The 23375-nt window shown below is 38.6% G+C and overlaps 1 protein-coding gene across 16 annotated transcripts in view; it reads right to left on the reverse strand.

Moving 5' to 3' along the window:
• EBF1 (EBF transcription factor 1) overlaps nt 1-23375 on the reverse strand; it is a 312537-nt gene that overhangs the window by 80006 nt on the left and 209156 nt on the right. The window lies entirely within an intron of this gene.

Raw genomic sequence — 23375 nt, forward strand, 5'->3', positions numbered from 1 at the left:
TTTAATCCTTCTTCATAACTAAGCTTAAATCCCTTGAGAAAGCAATAGTTTCCAAACATCTTCGTTGCTAAACATTAACTTTGATTCGTCTACATGAAATAGCGATAAGGCTACTCACTCGAAAGCAAAAGGACCATTTTGGCTGTAACCTGGGTGATACAGCAAATTGTTTTAAATTAAAACAGTTAGGTTTGCTGTTTGTAACATTTAAATAGTAATGCGTAATTGGAGAGCTCTCAGTAGTGTCTGATTTTAGCAGCCATTATATCACCTGCTTCTGTAACTGTTCAGACTTTTTTTCACAAAAATTTTGACAACAACTGTTATCAAGGATAAAAAAAAAAATCATACCAGCCTGTCTGATAAACATGTTTCCCTGCCCTCACACCCCAGTGAGCACTGTGACACTATACTTTTATCATCTAGTGTGTGCTCAGAATGAGCTTAGAACAGCAATTGCCAGGAATAGGCAGGCGATAAACTGCATTGATTTAACACATCTTGTTTTCAATCATGCTCGGATTTTCTGAGCACGCATTTTTCCTGTACTCCGGCTTGTAGCTTTTATCTGACGAGCTGATCCCTTTTCACTGGAAAATGAAAAGGTCGCACAATAAGACACGGTTTACTGGAACTTGAGCACGCACCAGGGAAAGTATTTTAGATAAATACTGTCAGACATAGTGGAGCTGAATTTCAACAACACAATTGCTAAACAACAATACTTATTACTCTCTAGAACAAGCCTACAAGCAACTTATGGCTCACAGCAGGGGAGATCTCAGAGTTAGGCTCAATAGTTGAAGAAGCCTTATTCAAGCCTCTTTAAAGATGCACTATTGCTTTTGCCTTACACGCACTGACTAGCCATACCTCAGGACCAAATTAAATGCCTCTTAACTGCTTTCCTAGGTAATTTGTAAATGACAGCAAGCCATATCAGTAACTTTTTTCTTCTTTATTTATTTATTGGTGATAGAAGTGCAGTAGACTACTTAACTCGTTTAATTGAATCACATGGGGTACTGGGTGGTGTTCAAACTAAAATTATCCATATGTGAGAGTAATTTAACTGAAACGGATTAATTAGGCAAGGTGAGTTGCTGAGGAGGTCAGTAAACAAACAAGGAATAACATGGCACGACCTGTCTATGAATGACCAGGATAGAGCAAACACATAATGATAATTTTAATTTATTTTTCCCCCCACCTGAAGCGACTGTAAAGATCCTGACCAATACAGCACTGGAAGCAAAAATATCTTTAGCTATTCCTACCAGAAGGGGGAAGTGTACTTAGTGCAGCACCTAAACCTACCAAATCCACCTCTTTTTTTTTTTTTTTTGCCTGGAAGAAATTTTTTCAAAACTGAAAAAAGTGGGCTTCCCATCCTTCTCCCCCTTCTAGACTTTGGAAGAGACTTATCTTTGTGAATGCTTCCCAGATTGCTCCCCTTTTCCAGCAGCCTTTCTCAGGAGCAGGACCCCATTTTTCATGGACCCCAGACCTCCCCCCTCATTTACAGGTGCCAAAACTCCTGCCCAGCTCCTTAATGAATAACACGGGCTGCAAGTGAGGATGGCAGGTTCAATAGAAGAATTCCTTCCACATAGGCTATTTGCTGTGGCGGCAGCGGGTTCAGCTGTACTGTGTTATTCTGAACAGATTGTGTCCTGCTAGTGAATAGCACAAACAGTTGATATTCACAGGTGAAAGCAACCCTTCCTGCCTTTTCCCTTAATATATCATCATGCACTGCTTTTGATAACACTTGTACAGAGTTCCTCAATTTTTGCAAAAATAAACCAGGGGTGAGGAACTCCAGCCCAATCCCATCTGCAATTTAGGAGAAAGAGGCCAGCCTTCCCTGGGCTCTGGTCACCAAGACACCAGCAGCTGCTGGCTCAGCTCAGCTCTAACAGCTGAGACACAGCAACACTTCCCAGTCCTTGTGGAAGTCTGAAATACAAAGGGATGTCCCTAAAATACAGCATCATCCCCACAAGCATCCTTCCCATTTTTCAGCAAGGGCTGAAAATATTTACATTTTCTCTGCTTCTCATACATGATTACTGAGATGGGGATGCTCTCCTAAGGATTCTATGATTCTCCTAAATGCGCTTATTAGTCACTCAGGCCCAGTGTAAACTCATCTCAAATTCACTTTGCCCAAGATCCTTAACCAGTGTAAAGCAGAACCGTTTTGTCAATTCTTCTGAAACGACACTGAATTTTACTGGTTGGGGGTGAGCTTCTATTTTTCATATACACATCAGATAGCCAAGCCTCCGCCTCTAGTCAGATACATCCATCTTTCTCGGATGTTCTGCTCACATTGTAAGACTGACAGAATGAATATGGTAAATAATATTTAAATTATATTTTGAATTATAATTTTAAATAGGCAAGTCACAAGCAAAGTGATAGACCTCAAGACAACTATAAGGTAAAATTCAACTTTGTATGCAAGGCCACTTTACATTCAGCCCTGTGAGCCTATCTGCAAGAAAACTCATACAAGCATTGATTTCTCCCTCTCACCTGGCAAGTTTTTTTTTGCTAGACAAGGAAGTTGAAAATCCGTGCTGCATTTTTAGGATTATCTCATGCAACACAGGCAGAATTCTGATATGTCTTCTTCATTAAGTGCTCATAATCCCAGAAATGAAAGTAACTCATTTCTTCCCAGGGTGCCTGTTAACTGAGAAACTCATCTTAATTGAATGCACAGATCAGTTAACCATCTCCAGATTCGGAAACCATTAGTGCCCCATTTGCACAGCAGCACGGCTGGCAGGTCTTCTCCCTCCACTGCGCTTGAGGGGAATCTGGGATTCAGCAGAGGAGGGGAGGTGCTGGAGGTGATGAGCAAGCACCGGCAAGGGCTTACACTCATGACAAAATGAGTGCTCTGGGGCTGAGCAGGCCTTTGCTAAATTGTCAGCTCTAGATCACCTTGCAAGTCAATTACAGAGAAATCAACAAATTCTGCAACTCTGCCCCCAAATACTAGTTAAGGAGCCTCCAAACATGCCTAAAGAGAGATGGAACCAGGAGCCTCATAGGCATAAGAGAAAAGGAAGTAAAAATAATTACCTGTTTCACTCCCTTCTCATCCTGCCTCTCTCCTACCATCACAATTTACCATCTAGAATATACTTGGTACACCAGCAAAGATGCAAATGGAAATTAAAAAACATCCCAGGTGCGGTTGTTGGCCTATAAAGCGAATGGCTCAACACAAACAAACAATTGTGAAAGGCTGGGGCAAGTGAGGAACCCAACTGAAACCCAGTGTGCTGCTATGAAACACTTGTGATGTTTCATTTATACATGTGAACTGACCTGTGGTGGTCACTGCTGAGTTTGGGATATGCAGCAAAACATCTCTGCTGGTCGGTGTTGCTCCGAGGCAGCAACCACATCCTTCTATGTTTGTCTGCCAACTGACTGACGCTGTTCCGAGACAGCTGAATTCTTTGCATTCAAATAGGGCTAACCAAATTAGACATTTTCCTTTTAATAGGATTTTAAAAAATATATTGTGTTATTAGATTCATTTTTCCTAAAACAGAAATATTATAATTTCCCCAACACAAGGCAGAGGTAAAATAAACACGTTAAAAACTGCAAGATGATCAGAAAATAGAGTAGAAGATATAAAGATACCACCAATAACCATAAATGACCACAGAGGTTTAAAATCATGCATTTATGTCTGTTTATGTCTTAATTTTCTATGCATCATTGGCAGCCTATAGGAAAAATCATATCTCAGCTCTGAAGTTATCAATAAAATACCTTCAGAGTGACATGGTATCGCCTATTTTCTTGTGTAAAAAAAAAAATAATAATAACTTCCATGCAATTCAAAACAAAACCCAAACCTCACAATAATGGATTACACTATTGTTTGGAAACTATTTGTTTCTAGTGGGTTTCATGAAAACTGTCATCATTATAAAAAATTGCCACCAATGTGTATCATATTAATATGCCTTAAAGTCCAATACTGACACAAACAGTACCATCAGGTGATAAAAACAAAGATATCGCAAGTGTGACATGAAAAAGAATATTTGAATGTTAAAATCTAATTTAGCAATTTGCAAATTGCTGGTCTAAAAGGAGGAATTTAACATTAATCTTGCTGGAAGTGGCATACTTATCAGTAACTGATTTGTAGCTTTCCAGGCAGTAAACAATATATATAAATATATTCCTGGGTCCATCAGCAGTATGCAAGAATGCGCTTAAACAGACAAACTCAGTAAGGCCCCGAGTGAGCAAAGCATTAAGCACCTGGCTGCCAGAGTTAATTAGTCTGTGCAGATCAATGCACTAATGCTGCTGCTCCTGCTCCAAACCAGCTCTGTCATAACCGGCCAGGGCATCTCTGCTTGCTGCTCTCCTGCGCTGCAGCTATGTAACTCAAGAGGGAAGCTTTCTCTTCCTCCCCCGTGACCCGCACGCATGCCAAGCCCATCATCTGGGTATCTGACCACTTGCTGTAAGGACACCTCAGCTCATCAAGGAGGATGCAGGGACAGAGACAGGAAGGAATGGCTTCCCGTGCTGCCTCCCAGCTTTGCACACTTTAAAAGGAGCTACCTCTTTTTTGGCCCAAAATGCAATTTGCTACAGTGCAAAGCAGCCACCAAGGCTATCAGAAACTGGCTCTACGCACTGAAAAAATTGCAAAAATGTGAAAAATGTGTTCTGTTCAATGCATTGGACTTCTGAACAAAACTCTTTGGCTTTGTACTGAAAAGACAGTGTTGACACACTTATATCACCGGGCTGGCAGTGCCTATCCTTGCAGAGCCTGGGGACAGCTGGGGGATACAGACCACACCTTCGATGCCTCTCCAGAAAGGAGAAGCCCACCAGTGGAGTTTATTACTTCATTGCTATTGAATTTTCCGTCCTGTGTGGTCTCTAAGCGAGCACACGACACACGTTCAGTGGCAAAGGTAATTATCCAAAATGAATCTAAGTGTAGGTGATTGATTAAAAATGGACACTGAAAATATATTGTGTCAAATTAAACCCTAATATGCTAGCATAATTGATTGTCTTAAAAAATTAAAGATTTGTGTTTTTTTTGTTTTTTTGTTTTGTTTTGTTTTTTTAATTTTACTTAAAACAGGTCTAACAGTCTTCTCTTAATGGAAGCCACAGAAAAATGTTATGTGTATGCGTGTGTGTGTACAAGTGGTCATGTGGCCAAAAATGTGTTATCTGCATCTCCTAGCACATAATTCCAAAAACACAAAATAACACAATAATGTCCTACATATGCATGTGTACAGTGACTCAGAAAGAGGACAATCCTTCCCCTGACCTGTACTGTAGCAAGTGGTAGATTACCAATGGAGCAGATGCATCCTAGCTTGAGATAGATAAAACTGAGAACGACACAGCAATGTTATACTTAGATGTGGACTTGCAAACTGGTAGATGCTTTCTTCCAAGCAGCAAATGAAAATATAATGTCACATTTTTCTGCCAAACTTTGTCACACAAAACAAAAGTGAATGAGCAAGAAAAGAGAGGCAACAAATTCCCACAGGATTCTCCTGCTCAATTCAAGACGACCCAGACCTGTCATTCCCCTTCATTCCCTTTCCTTCTGCAGTCTGCCCACACCAGCAGCGTGACAGACAGAGAGCCCTTCAACTACTGTTTTGTTAGTTTGCCACAAGTATAAAATAAAACATGTAATGAAACACATATAAAAGGAAACCAAATATATCATCTCCTGTTCCCCTAGAACAAAACTGGACCAAAAAAAAAAAATCTTTTTCAACATTCAAATATTTAGAAATGAAATGACTGGAAGGGGAGAGATGGGACTAATCCAACTATGTTTTAAAGCTGGTTGTACTGCGACATACCATACTATTCCACAGGCAACATTCATCTTACTTCAGCTAATCGTGTATAATGGACACCAACCCACCAAAGGCTGGTGCAAGTATCGGATGGCAGAATTCAGTTTCAAGTACCCTCAAAAAATTATTGAAGTTTGACTTTTATTACATATAACTGTTAAGCATACAAAACGTTATTTATTATTGGTTAGGCTCTCCAATCCCACTGGATTAAAGAACACATTACATGATTGGGTCAGATTTTTTTTTTTTAAGCATTAAAACCTCAGTATTTCAATCAGATTATGACTGTGGTGCCTCTAAATTTCAGGGCATTACCCCAGTGTAGATATAGCAGTCAAGATGTTGATGTAATTTTCAATAGCAAAAGTGAAATAACCCCTCAGCAATATTTTTTGCCTTACAATCAGAGCTCTTTCCAGATTATTTGACATCATACACCCCCTGTAATTTACAGCAGTCCTGCACTGAGTCTCCATTTTGGAGTTGAGGAACAAACAGCCATAAAGCCATAAAATTTAGTCACCTCTGTCAACCTACTTAGAAATTCTCAGTAGGCACCAAATGAACTTTTAGGACTCTAAATATAATTAAAGTTCTGACTCTAAGTAACAGAGTCAAAATCATACTGAAAGTCTGAGAGAAAAAAAAAAAAGCAGAAAAAAAAAGTCTTTCTGCAGTTGGAGGACAAGATACTTCGCTGTTATGGATCTACAGTTTGCAGTGCCTGGTAGGTGGTCAGTAGTAACTTCAGCCAATACAGAGATCCTGTTATTATTCAGGGTTTAGCTGGCTAACGACATGAACAATCACAAGGGACAAGATTCAAAGTTCTGTTACTCTGTGCTTGCTGGACAATGTTAAAAGAGTCACCTACTAGGAACAATTTTTCAGTAGCAAACTGCATAGGAAAGGAGCTGTGAATCAAGGATTTCCTTCCATTCCAAAGCAAATCAAGTTTTCTAACTACACCTTAAGCCAATGAGTACAGATGAGTATCCACCCAACATTGTATTAGTGCCTTCAAGTAGAATTTATCTTATTTGAGGTTTTTAAGTGTATTTACACTCTTAATTTGAAATCTTTGGAGACATGTAACAGCCCAGAAAAATGACATTTAGACACCATCACTAATTTCATGTTAAAATAGCAGTATCTATGACAGAAAATCAGTATTCTTCAATCTGCAGTGTACAAACTCTCAAGATCCCAGATATTCTGCAAGCGCTTCTTGGTGGTCCATGAAAGGGAATCAAGAGAGATACAAGTCTATTGTCAGCAAGCTTAAGTCTACTGGACAATTAATTGCTCAAGGGTTTGAATTTCCACTGGAAAATATTTAGGTGTCCACAACTCTGAAAAATGTTGAAAAGACACTGCAATAAATGGTTTGTTAGCACAAGCTCTCCTCCCGCTGGAAGCTTTGCTACATACATTGAGGCACCAGTTTGGAAGGCTGTGGATATTTTCTGCTGAACGGGGCCCTTGGAGAGGAAATATTTGATTTACTTCAGAGTTCTCATTTCCTTGAATTGCAAATAAAGTGTAATTTGATTAAATGTAAATGAATCCTACAATACTTTTGGTGGCTTGTCTGAAACAATTGATTGTAATGGGCATCCATCATTTTGCTTGATTTTAATTCAGAGACAAAAACGGCAAAATGAGAAAACTAAAGCAAGTGCCACTAACATTCTAGAGCTGGAGCAGTTGAGATTTCTGGTGCTGGACTGTCATTTCCATTGTTCTCAGAGAGCAAGCAATATAGTGGAGGGAAATGCAACAGCAAAAAGAAAAGAATGACGTGAAATACATACCTAGAAATAGAGGAAAATTAAGCTTTTTGACAATGAATTCTGTTAGATTAACTTAAAGAGCACAAATCGTTAAATTTATTGTAACAGATATTCTAAAATGAATAAGTAAAGAAGATAAATATTGTTCTGTGTTTCTCAGTTATAATAAAAGCTTCCTTTTTTATTTTTAATAGATCACCCAATTCCTTTTTTTTCACCAATATAATTTCCAAGTGTACAATACTGGTTTCAGCAGTTCTTGTGGCCTGAAATAATAAAAGAGAAGTGAAATTTTTTCTAATGACACAGGCTTGATAATCTTTTGGTATCACTCTCTTCAAATGTGGAACTACTTCAACCACAGAGATAATTATAGATGACCAGATTGTAACTGCTTTATTGCTCCTTTTTCCTCATAAATTTTTATTTTGGAAAGTCAAGTGAAAAACGTGGTTTCAATTTCCGACAAATTGCACACAATTTGTTTTTAACAAGAAAATAGAAAGAGATGGTATGGTCTTTGAAATAAATTACAGAGACGAGTTTGTTTCTTTGTTTTTCAGCATCATCAGAATAACAAAATACAAAATGCTGAAAAGATGACTGTGAAAAAAAGGCAACTGTACTAAGAAAAGCAACACGTAATTCTTTATCTAAATATCCTCTGAGCAATTTAACAAGGTAATGCAATTGCTCTAGCCTTTTTCCCTCTGTTTTACCAGACTGGAGCTTAAAAGAAATCAAGCTGCATACACGTGTTACAGGAAATCTTCTAATAAGAAAATGCTGTGTACATAACTATCTTGCTCTCTCAGAAAGTACCAGCAATTGCCAAAGTGCTGTGCAAAGCATCCCTATTCAGACCATATTAAAAAGGCCTGGATAAATACTTACATGGAACTAACAAAACAAGGGGAAAAATCTAAGCCAACAGAAGACAGACAATATTTATTTTGCCCAAGAGGTATGTAGGATTCGAATTAGTGTGTGGTTTTACCTACTTTACCCATACCTATAATTACAATATATATATTAGGATCCTAAATCAAATTAAAGGCTACCCAGCTTTCCTTCAGCAACAATGGTCCAACAGAGGTTTTAGAGGAGCTGGAAGATGCCCTGGAGCAGGTAACAGCAGCATAAAGCAGACATTCAGAGGGAATCCTGCCAGTGCTGCCAGCACAGGAGCAAGCAGGCTGAGATCAGGACATACAGGGAGACAACCCAGGTCCAACCAAGCCCATCGGCAAGCAAGGCTATGAAATGGGTCAGTGGAGATTAAAATACAAGATGGAAAGTCCGGCAAACATTTGAAGTCAGGCAGTCAAGACTAATTGTAAGGACTCTGGGTACTGCAATTCTTAGTATAATCCCTAGGAATTTTGCAAAGCTTGACATTTAAATTCCTAATTTAATAGGGCTCTTAAGTGACCTAAAGAGTTTCCTCAACTTTCACTGTGTTATTTAGCTGCTTCTGTGTTAATATGTTTTTGAAACTTAAAGGATAATAATTGACATTGGTTTTAACCATAATAACACTGAAAATCACTCGATGATGTATACAAGTATGAAGACTATCAGTTTTCTTTATAATGTTGAAAAGTGTGCAGAACTTTTGAAAAGAAGTAGTAAATAAACAAAATAGACCTATTTTTAATGAATTTTAGTGCAAAAAAATTTTTGTTCTAAAAGAATGTGTGAAAAATATCAATTTTCCTTGAGAAAAAAAATAGTACTTTGGAAAAAAAAAAAAAGAAACAACCGTCCATAAAAATTCAATTTAACAAATTTGAGAAATCTAGAGGGATAAAAGTTATTAGAGAATTACTGCAGAAATCTGAGAAAATAACTGTGATGAATTTCATGCAGCTTTAGACTTTATTACACAAATCCCTAGGAAATTTTTTCATTAGAAAACTTCCACTGGCCAATAACAGTGCAAATCTCAAACTGTTTTCTAAAAAAATATGCGTGCAGCCACAAAACTGCATAACTGCTCTATTGACACCCTGTGTCATATTCATTTCCTGTGTTAGCCATAATATGCAGTTTTTGTCTGTCCTACAGCTGTAATCAGTAAAGAGAGAAAAAAATAACCACACTAGTATTGCCTTGGTTTAAATGGATGCTACACTGCAAACACCTTGACCCTCAAAAAAATAATTCTTTCAGTGGGTAGAAACATGTGGTCCTACTTCTTTCCAGAGGCTAGCGCTCAGCAAGAGCATGTCTTCAGATTGCAATTGTCCCTTCCTGACTGCAAATGCAAAGAGTTTAAGAGAAGAGGGTTTTCTTCACCCCGCATGTCCCCGCAGAGCCAGAACGCACACCTCAGTCATTTATCATCATGCCATCACAACCTGCCAGCTTGACAATGATTTTTCCCCTGGGGTTTCTAGACTAGAAATGTTATTTAGGTTACAAAAACAATTGCATGTTTTCTCCTTCCTGAGCCAGCATAGACCTGCAAGCATGCAAATGAAAGGACTGAAAGCCTCCCAGGGCTGCAGCCACTGCTCACTCCTCATCACTCTCACTCCCTGCCCAGGCAAATACATGCTGATGGAGAAAGAAGTTGTGCCCAAGTGAGTGGTGCATGGTGAGATGCTATGACCACCATAACCTGTGCTCGCTTTGGTATCAATGGTTCAACAGTCTTACTGCATGATCTTACATAAAGCAATTTTCTTCAGCCTCCAGATCAGCCATAAATTATTTTCCTCCTTTCATATTTCCTCACTTCCCCCCATTCCTTGATCAGAACTGTCCATTTCACTCCTACACCTCCTCATGGATTAAAGGGGAAAAAAGGACAAAACTTGCAAACCCAAGCACATTTGTCTTCAGAAGTGCTAGAACGTTGCCCTGTTCCAGAAGTGAACTGTGTTTTTACTTTGCACAATTTCTTATTATTTTACATAGGTAAATATTATCTGTGCTCATTATAAAATTCTTGCTGCTAATATATTTTTGCCAAACAATCAAGTGTAATAGCTTTGCAGATATCAGCAGATAAACAGAAATGCAATGTTGCATGATGGAGTTTAATGCTGTGGAAATGTTGGGGCATTTATTCTAAAATTCCACTGGCCTTTGCTGACCTTTTTTGAATGTTTGTTTATTGCCACAGTAAGGAAGCACTACAATATGATTAGGAACTTTTATACGTAGATCCTGAAAATCAATATTTAAGGAAAGTGGATATTTCCTCAATTACATCATTTCTGATTACATGCTATCAAAAAAGACAGCGCAGAGGTCCCAATTATACAGAGCATAGGAAATAAATGTGATGTAGAAAACAGATCAAGAGCCACGCTACGGGATTGTTGTAAGATAAGAGGAACATAGTAGGACAATGTCTGCACATTGTTACAGCAGGATACCGTGACATTAAGATGTAATAGGTTTTTGGTTATTTGGGGGGGGTTCCTCTCTTTCCCTGCTGGCAATCCTGGTTCTGTGGGACTTGTGTAAGAAGGCAATAGTGTCTGTGAAATAATGAGCATGGGAATGCAGTGCTGTTCTTCCACTGCAATGTTAGGTGCGATGTTGCACACTAAAGGACCAGATCAATACTTCCAGCAGCAAGCCGTTCAATACCTCTGAATTATTGCTTCATTTTTCTTCTTATTATAGATGAGTTGTGTTATTATTTTCCCCAAATCGATATTTTACAACCTTTTTTATCCGTTTCTCCATAAATTTTGTGATTACTTTAAACTGGGAATTCCGGTACACTAAATAAGATGCAGTATCTGAGAGGTAGTGAATGTACCAACACGATTTTTTACTCAAGACACTGCTTAAAGGCAGATCCTAATCAATAGCTAAGTAGGAAAATTTTTTACGTAAGAAAGTTGGAAGCAGCGCCACTCTTACAAAACCAAAATTCACGTTCCTAGAAAATATTAGCTACAAAAGTACACTCTTTTAGAAATAGGGAGGAAAGAGAGGTCTGACGGGAACATTGCGTGGGAAATTTAATTCCAAACAAACATGCTTTTTACTTTCCCTCAGCTAAAGGGCAACCATAATTCACTAAAATTGTTTCTTACAAAGCAGATAATCCTGTGCACCTTAGAGTGATTTAATTAGCTTCCGTAGCTGTCTCCTGCTAAGTGTTTAAAGCATCTGCAAATCAAATCATGTTAACTCATCTGCTGCACCACTTTCTTTGTTCTATGCATAGGACCTTCCTAATAGCATTAATAGAAGCATGAGTTTCCCTGGAGAGGGGAGTAGCAAAGTGAGTTAATTACATAGTTATTGTAAAATTGTGTACATTAGTCCATAGAACATGCAGGCTAAGTATTACAGTGCTGCACGGAAAGTAATGATAATTTTGGGTGATCCCAAGGACCGCAGTTTTGTAATACAAAAGGATAATGCAGATTCCCACTGAAGTCAGAGGAATTCTGCTCAACTCCAATGCTCAGTGTGCCTGGCCAGCCACTCACGGACTGTAGCGCAGGATTCTGGCTGTTCCCTACGTAACAGCTGCAATTTCTACACTCGCATTTACTGCAGAATTATAAGACAGAACAGTGGGAGGTAGAGTAATCTTCATTCAATGTTTTATAACACTTTAAAAATTTTAAAAGGGAAAAAACATCCCTGGGATTTTACACTATAAATTGTGTCGATTTCTGCTCTTATCTATATGGTCTAATTATGCATACCATCTCAGACATCCCAAAAAGCAGGTCCAGTAGCTCCTTTGGACATGGGCATCAGTACTCCACTGTGACAAATAATTCATAACAAATCATTCCTACTCAGTAACTGTCCAGAGACATTTTTCTCCGTTGAACTAGTTAGCTGTATTTGTCAAATAGTTTTTCTGATTAACCTTACCCTTATAGATAGAGCTTTGAAGAGTTGATTGTTACACATTTCCAATTTAAATTCTCCATTTATAGCCTATGTTCAGAGAGGGCATTACCTCACCTGTGTGTTTGTTGGTTTTGAGTCATAAATATTTTCTGTTTCCTAATAACCGACGGTAAGTTTTACATCCCTTTTTTCCAGACATACACAAAGTTCACTTTCCATAATACACTCTGAGTTTTTCTTAAAACGAACTGCCTCAGCTAACTCACTTGTTCAAAGACTCCCAGGGAGCAAAACACTACAGGGAAACTAGAGGAAAATCATTGCCAAAAACCAAATGAATATTCACAGTCCTCAAAAATACCCCTATTTCCCAGCTCTAATCAGCATGAACATCTGTGAAAAAAAAAAGTCTGAAGGGGGAAATTGGAGAGGGGAGGGGGTAATTTCCATCCTTTCCCTTAGGCCCCAATTTAAAGCAGGTTCATTTGTCTGTTTAACAGAACTTGCGAGCAATGCAAGGATGAACAGTTTTGGTAAAGAAACGATGTGCAGACTGGCCTTGTTTTGGGGAAATCTGAACTAAATTTTTCATTCCAGAATAAAAGATACTTAGTGCAGGTTCTTGTTTCTGTCCCTGACCTGCCAGACTTGTACCTGGCCCTGAGAGCCCCTCTATCAATAACAGAGCCTGAACTGACAAAACTACCAAGGGAAAATACAACCTAAGGTAAATAGGCGAGGCATGTTTCACTCTCTTCCTTTTAAATAAATGGCATGCACATTTCAATGCAAGATTTAAGGGAACCAAAAGTACAGCAAAATTAAAAACAGGCAGAGAAAATATTACTGTTTTCCAATATGAGGGCTACTTGAAGACTTATTTTTAGGAACAGCAATGTAACTGTTATTTCTAGTAGCTGTGCACAACATGCCTGTGAACTTTGGGGAGAATTTTTTTTGGAGTGGTGAAACTAGTCAAAGATCTACCTTTCAAAAAAAATATTTCCCTTGCAGAAGTGACCTTTCAACATGTATTCATGCTTATTTCTAACAGTAAAAACTTGCCTTTCATTTTTACAAATACAAGCTTGCTGCTAGGACTGCCTGAGCATAAAAATTATATGTTTTTATTTGATGATTTTTAGCCCTCTACGGAAAGCACCCCACAGAAAGCGAGGAATGGGATATAATCAAGGGGGGAGCGGAGAATAAGCACATGTATTTCAGAAACTACCATGGGATTATAATACTTGGGGCAGCAGTCACGTTCCTACACAGCACCTAGCACATGGGATCATGGAGGGTGCAAATCTTCCCACCCAGCTTTAGACATCCAAGTGAATGTTTGAGCACTTGTTTAGAGCCCATCTACAGTCTGACAGCAGAGAGGAGTTTCCTGATAGAGATTCACCCAGTGCTAAGATGGTGTCTGAGACAGTCAGGGGTTTGTCCCCCAGAGCTCCCAAGAGAGGGTCACTAGACCTCACTAGATTTCTAACTCTACGCAGATGATATAAAAGAGGACCTCACCACGTTGAAAATGGACAAAGATCAACACAGAATATGTCACAGTCTTAAAAAGTGACAGCAAATTGCACAATTGTTAATAGACATCACAGGTTTTCCTCTGCAATTTTCACTGATTCAAAATAGAGAGGTTGATGCCACTTTCTGTTTTAACTAACGTATTTTCACTAGACGACTGTTACAACATCTTAATTTCCCTGTGCATTTTTTTCCACGAGGACTCAGAAAATACCATTATTTGTTGGTTTTGTGGGTTTTCTCTCTGCTTTTTTTAATTAACCCTCTGTCTGCTGGGAATGGGGTTTCCTCTTGTTAACCACCAATGCTAACACCTGGTGCTACGCAAGAGCAGTTCAAGTCCGCAACTCAATGCAAAATGTTAACCACAATTTATGCCAACAGGAAAAAGGTGAAAAATTACATTTGGGAGGGAGGGGAGAGGAGGGAAAGCAGAGAAGATACTGAAAGATGAGGTAACAGTCAGTATGGCCATGCAAATACCTTAGTGCAAACTATGCTGTAGCTCTATGAGGGTAACTGTCCAAATCCAGGCTCTTTAATGCAATACCTAACAGATGTTTCACACTTACTTCCTTGAGGTATAAACTGCTATGAGCTGTCTTATACTTAGTAGTAAGTATGAAACAAGTTCATGCAGAATACCTGATGTGCTGCAAAACCACAGTCCAATTTACAGCATGCTACCATGTTTGTGCAGTAAGACACTAAATAACTTCTGTCCTACCTTGTGGAATAAAAGATCTGCATATGCTTGGTTGGCAGGACAAAGTATTGATGGTTTTATACTTCTGTAGTAACTGCAGAGCTCAGAGCAGATCAATAGCAAAAAACCTTTCAGTGAAGGTTATACAGTTATACTTTTACTTCAAACAATGGAACTTGAGATTTTTTGAAGGGGAAACGGATGGAAGAATTAAAAAAAAAAAAATGCCATAGAGAAGACAGTACTAACCCCGCCACGTTCTTCTTTAGCATGAGCAGTAACTGGGTGATGATAGAGGTCTGCCAGAAGGTTTTAAGGAAGTTTGTTAAGATTGTTGAAACTTCTGTGCAGTTTGAATCTTTAACAAAATTCTACTTTATGTAAGACATTAGTCAACCATTATCGTGAAATAAACATAAACTATTTCCAAATGTATCAAACCATTTAAAACACCATGGTTACAATTCCCTTCCTTTCTGAGTTGTGTTTTTTTTTCTCTCTATCTCTCTGTTGGCTCCTGTGGTGCCAGCAATACAACATCTCTCCAGCTACCAGTGCCTACAAGGGCATGTCTGCACTGTAGACTGCAATGTTACACACAGAAGTATTCAAACTGACTTTAAGTAAAGTAAAAATGGACATTACAACCTGTACCAGGAGGGAACTCTGCAGTATTTCCGACAGGGCTGAGAAGCTGCCAGGGTTGAGCCTAGTCATTCTGGATCAAAACTGTTTCAGCATCTCTATCCAGACACCATGGCAGACCACATCACTTATGCACTTGATATCTTCATAACTAAGCAGAAGAGCCTGTGTGAGTTCTTGCAAGATAGCAGAAAAGTACAAAGAACTTCACACTCCATGCAATAAATTGGTCTTGCTTCCACTGAGATGAAAGGCTGCAAGTACAAGATTTTCCTTTTATCTGTATATTAACAAAAAAGCCAGAATCTGTAGACATGGGCTGTATTGGGGCACATCTACTCTGCAGTCACTGCTGTCAGCAAGATTTAACCAGGCTAGATAAGCATTACTGGCTGGGTAGGGATGCTAGTACAAAGCTCAAAGCAAGTGAGGCTGCCCAATTCCTGCCTCTGGGGAACAACAGTTCCACGCCACACTGCCACCGTCAGCTGTACAGCGTTCACCGGTGTAAGAAAATGCCTAAGCAAAACGAACCCCCACTAACAAGCACGTCAAAGGATTAAGCACAGTTTAAAGGGGGTTGTTTCACAGGCAGCGCTGTGCAAGAGTGTGCCGCAGGTGGTCGTGCACTAAATTCACATCCTGACGTCCTCCCCAGAGCCAGCATGCTGTGCGCTCAGGCACCTCTGACAACCTGGCCCACAGTTTAGCCATTTCTCAACAACACACAATAAATCCTGCACACGGTTCCAGGCAGAAATCAAAAACTGCTGCACCCCATGAGAAGCGCGGGAAGCATGAGATAGGTAAATATATACCCACAAGATTGCCAGAATTCCCAGCTAACAGTCTGTGAAACATTTCATTGGCAACGAGTAGCTGAGGACCTGGCTTTTTGGTCCACCAAAAGATAGTGCCTTGTCCCCCTTTTCAGGACACAGGAACAAAACACATTAAAGTAACTAGAGTAGCCACTGTTGCTATTATTAGCTGCTCATTTCTGTGGCATTTGTCTAATCTGAATATCCATACATTAAGAAACACGACAGTGAAGCCGCCTGTAGAAAAAGAACACAATTGAGGCTTTTTAGAAATTCATCTCAGCTCTCTGTTTTATTGGCCATTTTTTTAAAAGAGGGAATAATGTCTTATCAACTGACATGAGCTAAAAGGAGAATAAAAAAAGATTAACAATTTTAGCACGGAATAAGAGAGTTTTGAAGCAAAGGCATGAAAATTTAAAGGTTTTGGTGTGGGGATAAAGAAAAGAATTTACAAGGCTTATTTTTGAGAAGCCAGAGGGTTAATTTATCATGGAATAAGTCTGGAACTTGAAAAGCAAAACATGGTTTATTGGCTTTGAAGGTCAGATAACTATGTTATATCATATTCAATAGGTTAAGGTTCCAGGGGTCTACAGGGTTGCATGACAATTGCAGGAATCCTTATAAAGTCTAGTTTATACCTTTATCGTTAATAGCTTTCTAATCCTTTACCACAAATTTATAGTTTAGAAATGGCAACACATCTTAAAGATTAAAGGTATGTGACAAACAGTTCATGTCCTTTAATAATCAAATCACATAGCTTAGATTGGGGGCTTATCAGGCTTTTTCCTACTCTATGGTTTCATAGGTAGAGAATACTTTATATCCCTATTACATGAATGATGAATGGGACCATTGGTTATGGGCTGTTATTTGCTTGGCTGTAGTCAATATGTTTTCTTTGGACAGGGACTTCAGTGATTTATTTCTCTTTTGGCCTTATCACTTATTAACTCAGGGCAGACAGAAAAAGCCAAGGTTGTGAATAAGGACTAGTGCCCATTTAGACTTCTAATATCAGAGAAAATATTCTTTTTAATGATCCAGCTACCCTTTGCTCTGTAGACTCTGATTGCACTTCCCTCTAACTAGAAAATAAAGGTCATATTTCTTGGAAAGTGTATACATAAAATATGCAAAATAATATGTTTCCTTCACAGCCAGCTTTATTCTGACGGTTGCTGTAATTGCTTCCATTTTGCAGCTGTCCTACAGGTACACTGCACACTTTTAGTGATTGTTTCTTGCAGTGTGTTATGGTGCTGCCAGTGTTTACGAAATACTAAAGATATAAGGGTTCTGTGTTCCTATTAGCATACAAAAGGGATTTTCCAGTCTACCTTTGCCGCCTCCTCGCTGTCTGATAACACCCTTTTCCCCGCAATCAATTCTGATTCCTCCCAGCTTCCATTCCTGAATTTCTGCAAACCAAACCAACAAACCTTCCTAATAATATTCCTAATATTCAACCCTGATAACTATTCACACTTTACTGTGCAAGTCCTAACAAACACCAAAACAACTACCTTCGTAACGACATCCAACCCCACCACTAAATAACACGGATTCCTATATTATTTCATATAGGATAGCTTGCTCCAAGACAGCTGCAATCATTTATTAGCTTATCTGCACTAAAAATTTCCAGAGAGTCCAGGCAGGCAAGGTATTAACATTGACTCAGCAGAGTAGCTAAGTTAACGGACTGGATCTCAGAAAGGGCCAGGTTTAAGCTTAAACTCAAATAGATTTCCTGAAGGAAACTTCCTTTTTCCAGGGCAGGTAACGCCCAAGAGCAGACCACTGGTGTCAGTGCAGCAATCCCTCACCTGTTTTCCCATCTGTATTTTACCTGCATGATGCTATGAGGAAAGACAAGACACCAGCTCTTATTTTAAACATCATACATTGATTTGAATTGAGGGATTTTATTCTGTTCTTCTGTAGTACTTGGTGGCTGACTAACTTTGAGCCGTCTGAAAGTTTTCATTCTGCCACACCTATAAATATTTACTACTGAAAGGCAGATAAAAACTGCTGTTAAGACCGAATGGCATTCATTTGCTAGATAGCAGATCTCAAAGCTGGTCACTCTTTTGGAGAAGTGATGTGCTCTATATTTCTTTTCAGATTAATGATCATCATATATTTGAGGGTGAAGAATTTTATAAACACATCAAGATAAAACACAAGAGCATCTGAGATGCTGTCTTTATTTTATATTATTTTTATTGTTCTGCTGATGGTGTCCTTCTCATTTATACTAATCAGCTATTTCAGTGTTCATGTTTTAATAATAAACACACATGAATAGGCCATTGTAAAACTAATGAGCTTGTGTAATACTGATGTTGAGAATAACTGTCACTAGGTTTTAACATTTCTCAGAAACTAGCAGATATACAGCTATGGCCAAGGTTAGCTGGTATAAGGGTCAAGCTCTAGCCCAGAGGGATCAAGCAAGGCTCCAGAGGGGCTACAGGAATCTCTTGACAGCCAGTCTGTCTCTTATCACTTTTTTTTTCCTTTGGTTCTACAAACTCCAGAACTCTCCATTCTGAAATCCGATTGCTTAATTGATTATGTATCTTTTCAAGCTTGCAGTCATTGTTGCCTTCTTGAAAGCAGAAATTATTCTTTGCAAAGGGATCGCTGAAGTTTACCAGGCTGGAAACTTTAGGGATAAGTGGTTCCAATTCTGAGCAGAGCTGTGAAGATGACTTACATCTCTGCTTCTACAGCCACAGAATGAAAATTCAAATGGTGATGAGTAGTTTTTAGTCTCTTACTCTTGGAGGTATTTGACTTAAGAAACAAGAAGGGAATGATTCTCATTAACAATTACCCCTACACTTCTGTAAATTAAATCATTTAAAGAGATAAAAGTAAACTTGAAGCTACCTAAAAATGAGGATCTTGAAAACGTCACTCAAATCATCTGTGATCTGCAAGGCTCTTCCTGTTTGTACACAGATGCAACTGTCTTTGGAAGTAAGTAAAGGGTGAAATGAGGATTGAGCAGTGATTTTTCCACATGAGGCTGTTTCTTCTTTGTAGCAACTAGGGGAGCGACAAGTTCTCTGAGAAGCCCTATGACATTTCAGAGAAAGATGCAGTTTCCCAGAAATTCTGCAAAGACCCTGACCTTCACAATGCTAGCATTTCTACACCACTCTATACACGATGGTCCAAAAGTATAATGCAAACATGACCAGCCTTCCCAGTGCTCCACTCTGACCTACTCTGCCTTCATCACAATTACTGCAGTTGGACTAAATGATCGTCCCTTCCTACTGAACTATTCTGTTCTGTTCTGGAGGATCAGCACTCAGCATCTGGTTTAGTCACACTGCACAGCAAGCCCTGTTTGATAGATACCATGCTGATCCTACATCCCCCTGATTAGAGTCATACCATATCCCAGAGTTTATAAGAAACCCCAAAGGAACTGCAGGGAGACTTGCCTGTCTCTCTGGACACGTCAGCACACAAATGGTTTAGTCCACAGCCTCCCTGCAAGACTAATACACAAAGGAAAACGGTCCCTAAATTCCAACTGGTATTCAAGCACATAACCAATTTTATAAAATAATAATAATAATAATAATAATAATAATAAGTCAGTATTTGTGGGTAGTACACAGACAAGAATCTGAATTAATCCCATGTTCATAACTTAGTGACAAAGTTATGAACTTCTGTCTGCTATGTAATCCTCTGCTCTGGTTTTGGAACCAAAGCACAAAACTTTACATGGAGCAGGTGGTAGAAGCATAATGCATTTTTTTGACATTCCATATGTCCTTTCCAATATGTGGTGAGATAATGCTCTTTTCACATACACACACACAGTTCCACTCAAATCTCATGGTCTAGTACCACCATTCGTAGTAAAATTCATCTGTGAAAATCATGCTGTCCGTAATGCATTTTTTTATTTAATTTGTGCTTTTAAATAAAACAAACAAACAAACAAACAAACAATGATAGAAAAAAAAAGAAGAAAAAAAAAAAAGCTCAAAGGCCTGACTAGGTATCACAAATTTGTGCCAATTCTCATCCCTTATTTAATTCAACCATATATGCCCTGAGTCACCTTGGCAAACTACATATGGATTTGTATACATAATGGCTTCTTAGTTTCACTTGCTTTCCCTGCTTCTAAAATACTGGTAGTGACACATACCTGATTCATAAGTTGTGATGTGAAGCTGAATTCGTTCAGTGCTCTTCAGTACCTGAAGAGATTTACAAATTTAAGGATGCCACAGAAAAACACTGACCAGCATAATGCTTCACTGGTTTGGGTACTTCTGTCTGCAGTATGAACTTTCAATACAATTCCAGTGTGAACACACATATAATACGTGTTCATACTTTTATATTTCTAGTAACATTCTCTAAGGAATGTCAAAGATCAAAATTTAAGAAATAATTGCTCTGTAAGTGCATGCTATTAGCTTGCTTTGCAGATGGGAAATAAAAAAGCTATGCTTCCTTGTAAGCACACGGTTGACACTGGTTTATTTCTTTCAGAAAAAATACTTGAAAAAGCCAGGATTTCTCTGTATATATGTGACCTTGATTCCTAGATGGCACATGGACTACTTAGAGATCATGTTACTAAGTTATTTGCAGTTAAAGGGGAAAAAAAGGCTAAAATTAATGGGTCACTGGGTATTTTCTTCTGAGAACTTAAGTACTTAACAGTAAGAAAAAAACAGTTTACAGCCAGGTGGCTTGAGGGGATATTTTGTTGAACACTGATTAAAAATAATTTCTTCTAAATGAGACCTGACCACAAAATGGGACCATTAACGAGCAGGGACATTCTCACCAGAAAGGAAACTACGCTTGATCAACTCCTGCACCGCCCACAAACCCCAGGTCCTTTTCTCTCTCTTTCTCTCACACACTCTCTCTCTTTTTTTTTCTCTCTTTTGTCTTTTCCCTTTTTTTCCTTTCCCATTTTCTTGTTCCTAATAGCAGGGTAAATAAGCAGCAAGTGATGCTGAAATGTTTTCGGCCAAAAACAGAGGCCAAACTCCTCTGAGAAAACATTTGGCCTCTGTGGTTTTGTAATATGTTCCAGAACACTGAGTTCACTGAAGAACATTGTGAAAAACTCCCATCGGCTGGAGTGATGCTGGGGAATGTTACTGTATCCCAACTTCCAATTGGTCCATTTCCTGCAGGCCTTGTTAAAAAAAAAAAAAAAAAAAAAAAAAAAGGAAAGAAAAAGAAAAAAGAAAAAAATAGTGCTATGTGGGAGTTAAAACAAGTTCTCATGGGAAAAATGAATGGCAAGAAATTCTAGCTTTAAAAGAAACAGCTAATCTGCTAGTTTGATTGTTCTTCAAAACTTACAATGAACCAATAATCCTAATTAAAAACACTTGGCCTAGTTCTCTAAAGCATCATAGCTTTTCTATGCTTCGTTTGTACACACCATAGACTATTAGTTTTTTTCTAGTGCTCACTAACAAAGTGCTGACTTTGTTGGGATGGCTGAGCTAATTTCGTGAACTCAGTGTGAAACCTTAGCTAAACAAAATTGTGGTAATTTTCCTTAATTTGTAAAAGTGATTGGAGTGCAAACAAAATTTTCCTCTTGGGTCAATCCTATAATTTTCAATTAACTAAAACTAATCGGCAGGCATGTACTGAACCTGCATTTTGTTTAAAGGGCTGGAAGGCACTTCTGAAGGTCAGGATGCATTAATTGTTTTTATTTTACTTTTATTTAGTCCTTAAAAAAAAGACACATTTAAGTTCAGGCTGCCTGTAAAAGAACTGCAAAAAATGCAAATTGTGTGAGGTATAATTTCAGTCACAATAGCATTTCTATATCTACCATAGCTCCATAAAAGCTGCATAAGTAAGAGAATTGTCCATGGACTGGATCACCTTTGATTTTATCATTGTTGTTTAGTATTTCATAACTTTCATTTATTAAATAAAAAATAACGTGTTTTAAACACTAACCTGAAAATGCATAGATGGAAACACTTTCCCTACTGGGACAACTTATTTCCACATTCAACCTTTTTCCTAGAAAAGCTATTTAATAGTGATCTGAAAAGAAAATCAAAATGGGTCCAAGTCATTTTTACATTTAAATTGCATAAAGAAGGCCCCATAAGTTTCTTTGCAAAGTTGGGAGTCAGCTTTCCTCCCTGTCTTCTTTGCAAGTATACTTGCTGTTTCACCAGCCCAAGATGCTGCCACCCCAGTGGCTCAACAACAAGCAGAAAGACAGCACAACTTATCGTACAAAGTCCAGAAGGGAAAGGATTCACAGTCAAACTGTCTAGAGCTCTGGCTGACACTTTCGTGTGGTATACACTGCCAGTTTGCATCAGCTGGCAATTTGACCCTTTGCATTTTCTTGTTCTTTTGTTCCACCACATTCAAATCCTAAATAACTTTTTGATATGGTGCATTATTGTTCAATACATGAATTTCCCACACATTGTTAAAATCATAATGCTTACATTAAATACACACACTCTCCACCAATGCCTTCTGCTTAGTGAGCAAAGCGATATGTGAACACTTTAAGACCCAGTTTAAGGAAACCCAGTGCAAAATCCCAACCAGAGGAGAGGGTATTTGGAAGAAGACAACAAAACTTTATACGACACCTTTATTCAACTTGCTCTGTGTTAAGGAAATCAAATGACAGCTTCTTTACCCAGCTGGAGCACAGAAGTCCATCCTCTGCCTCGAGTCCATGTTTGTACGCTCACAGTAGGAGCAATATATGTGCCCACTGTTAATTCAGTGTGCCCCATAGCCACAGGCACTTATGTTGCATATTATTCTTAAGGTTTTAGGGGCAAACAAGAATGAGGAAAGGCATTGCATTGGATTGTGATGAAGCACAGTTCAGGCAAACAGTTACAGAAGCAGTAGACCTGTCTGCACTATAGGTCAAACAACAAGCACATCCAAACCCAGAACAAGCCATTAATTCTTGAAGCACGCATAGCTTCCAAGGAATCAACAACACATGTTATTTTAAAAATGGTAGGCTGCTACTTGGTTCATTTCCCATTTCCTTATCACTACTCAGAGTGGTTTAGCATTGACAGTACCTGGAACATCTTAGCAGTTTTGTTAATAA

This window comes from Anser brachyrhynchus, assembly GCF_964034855.1.
Source record: "Anser brachyrhynchus genome assembly, chromosome: 14".
Lineage (NCBI taxonomy): Eukaryota > Metazoa > Chordata > Aves > Anseriformes > Anatidae > Anser > Anser brachyrhynchus.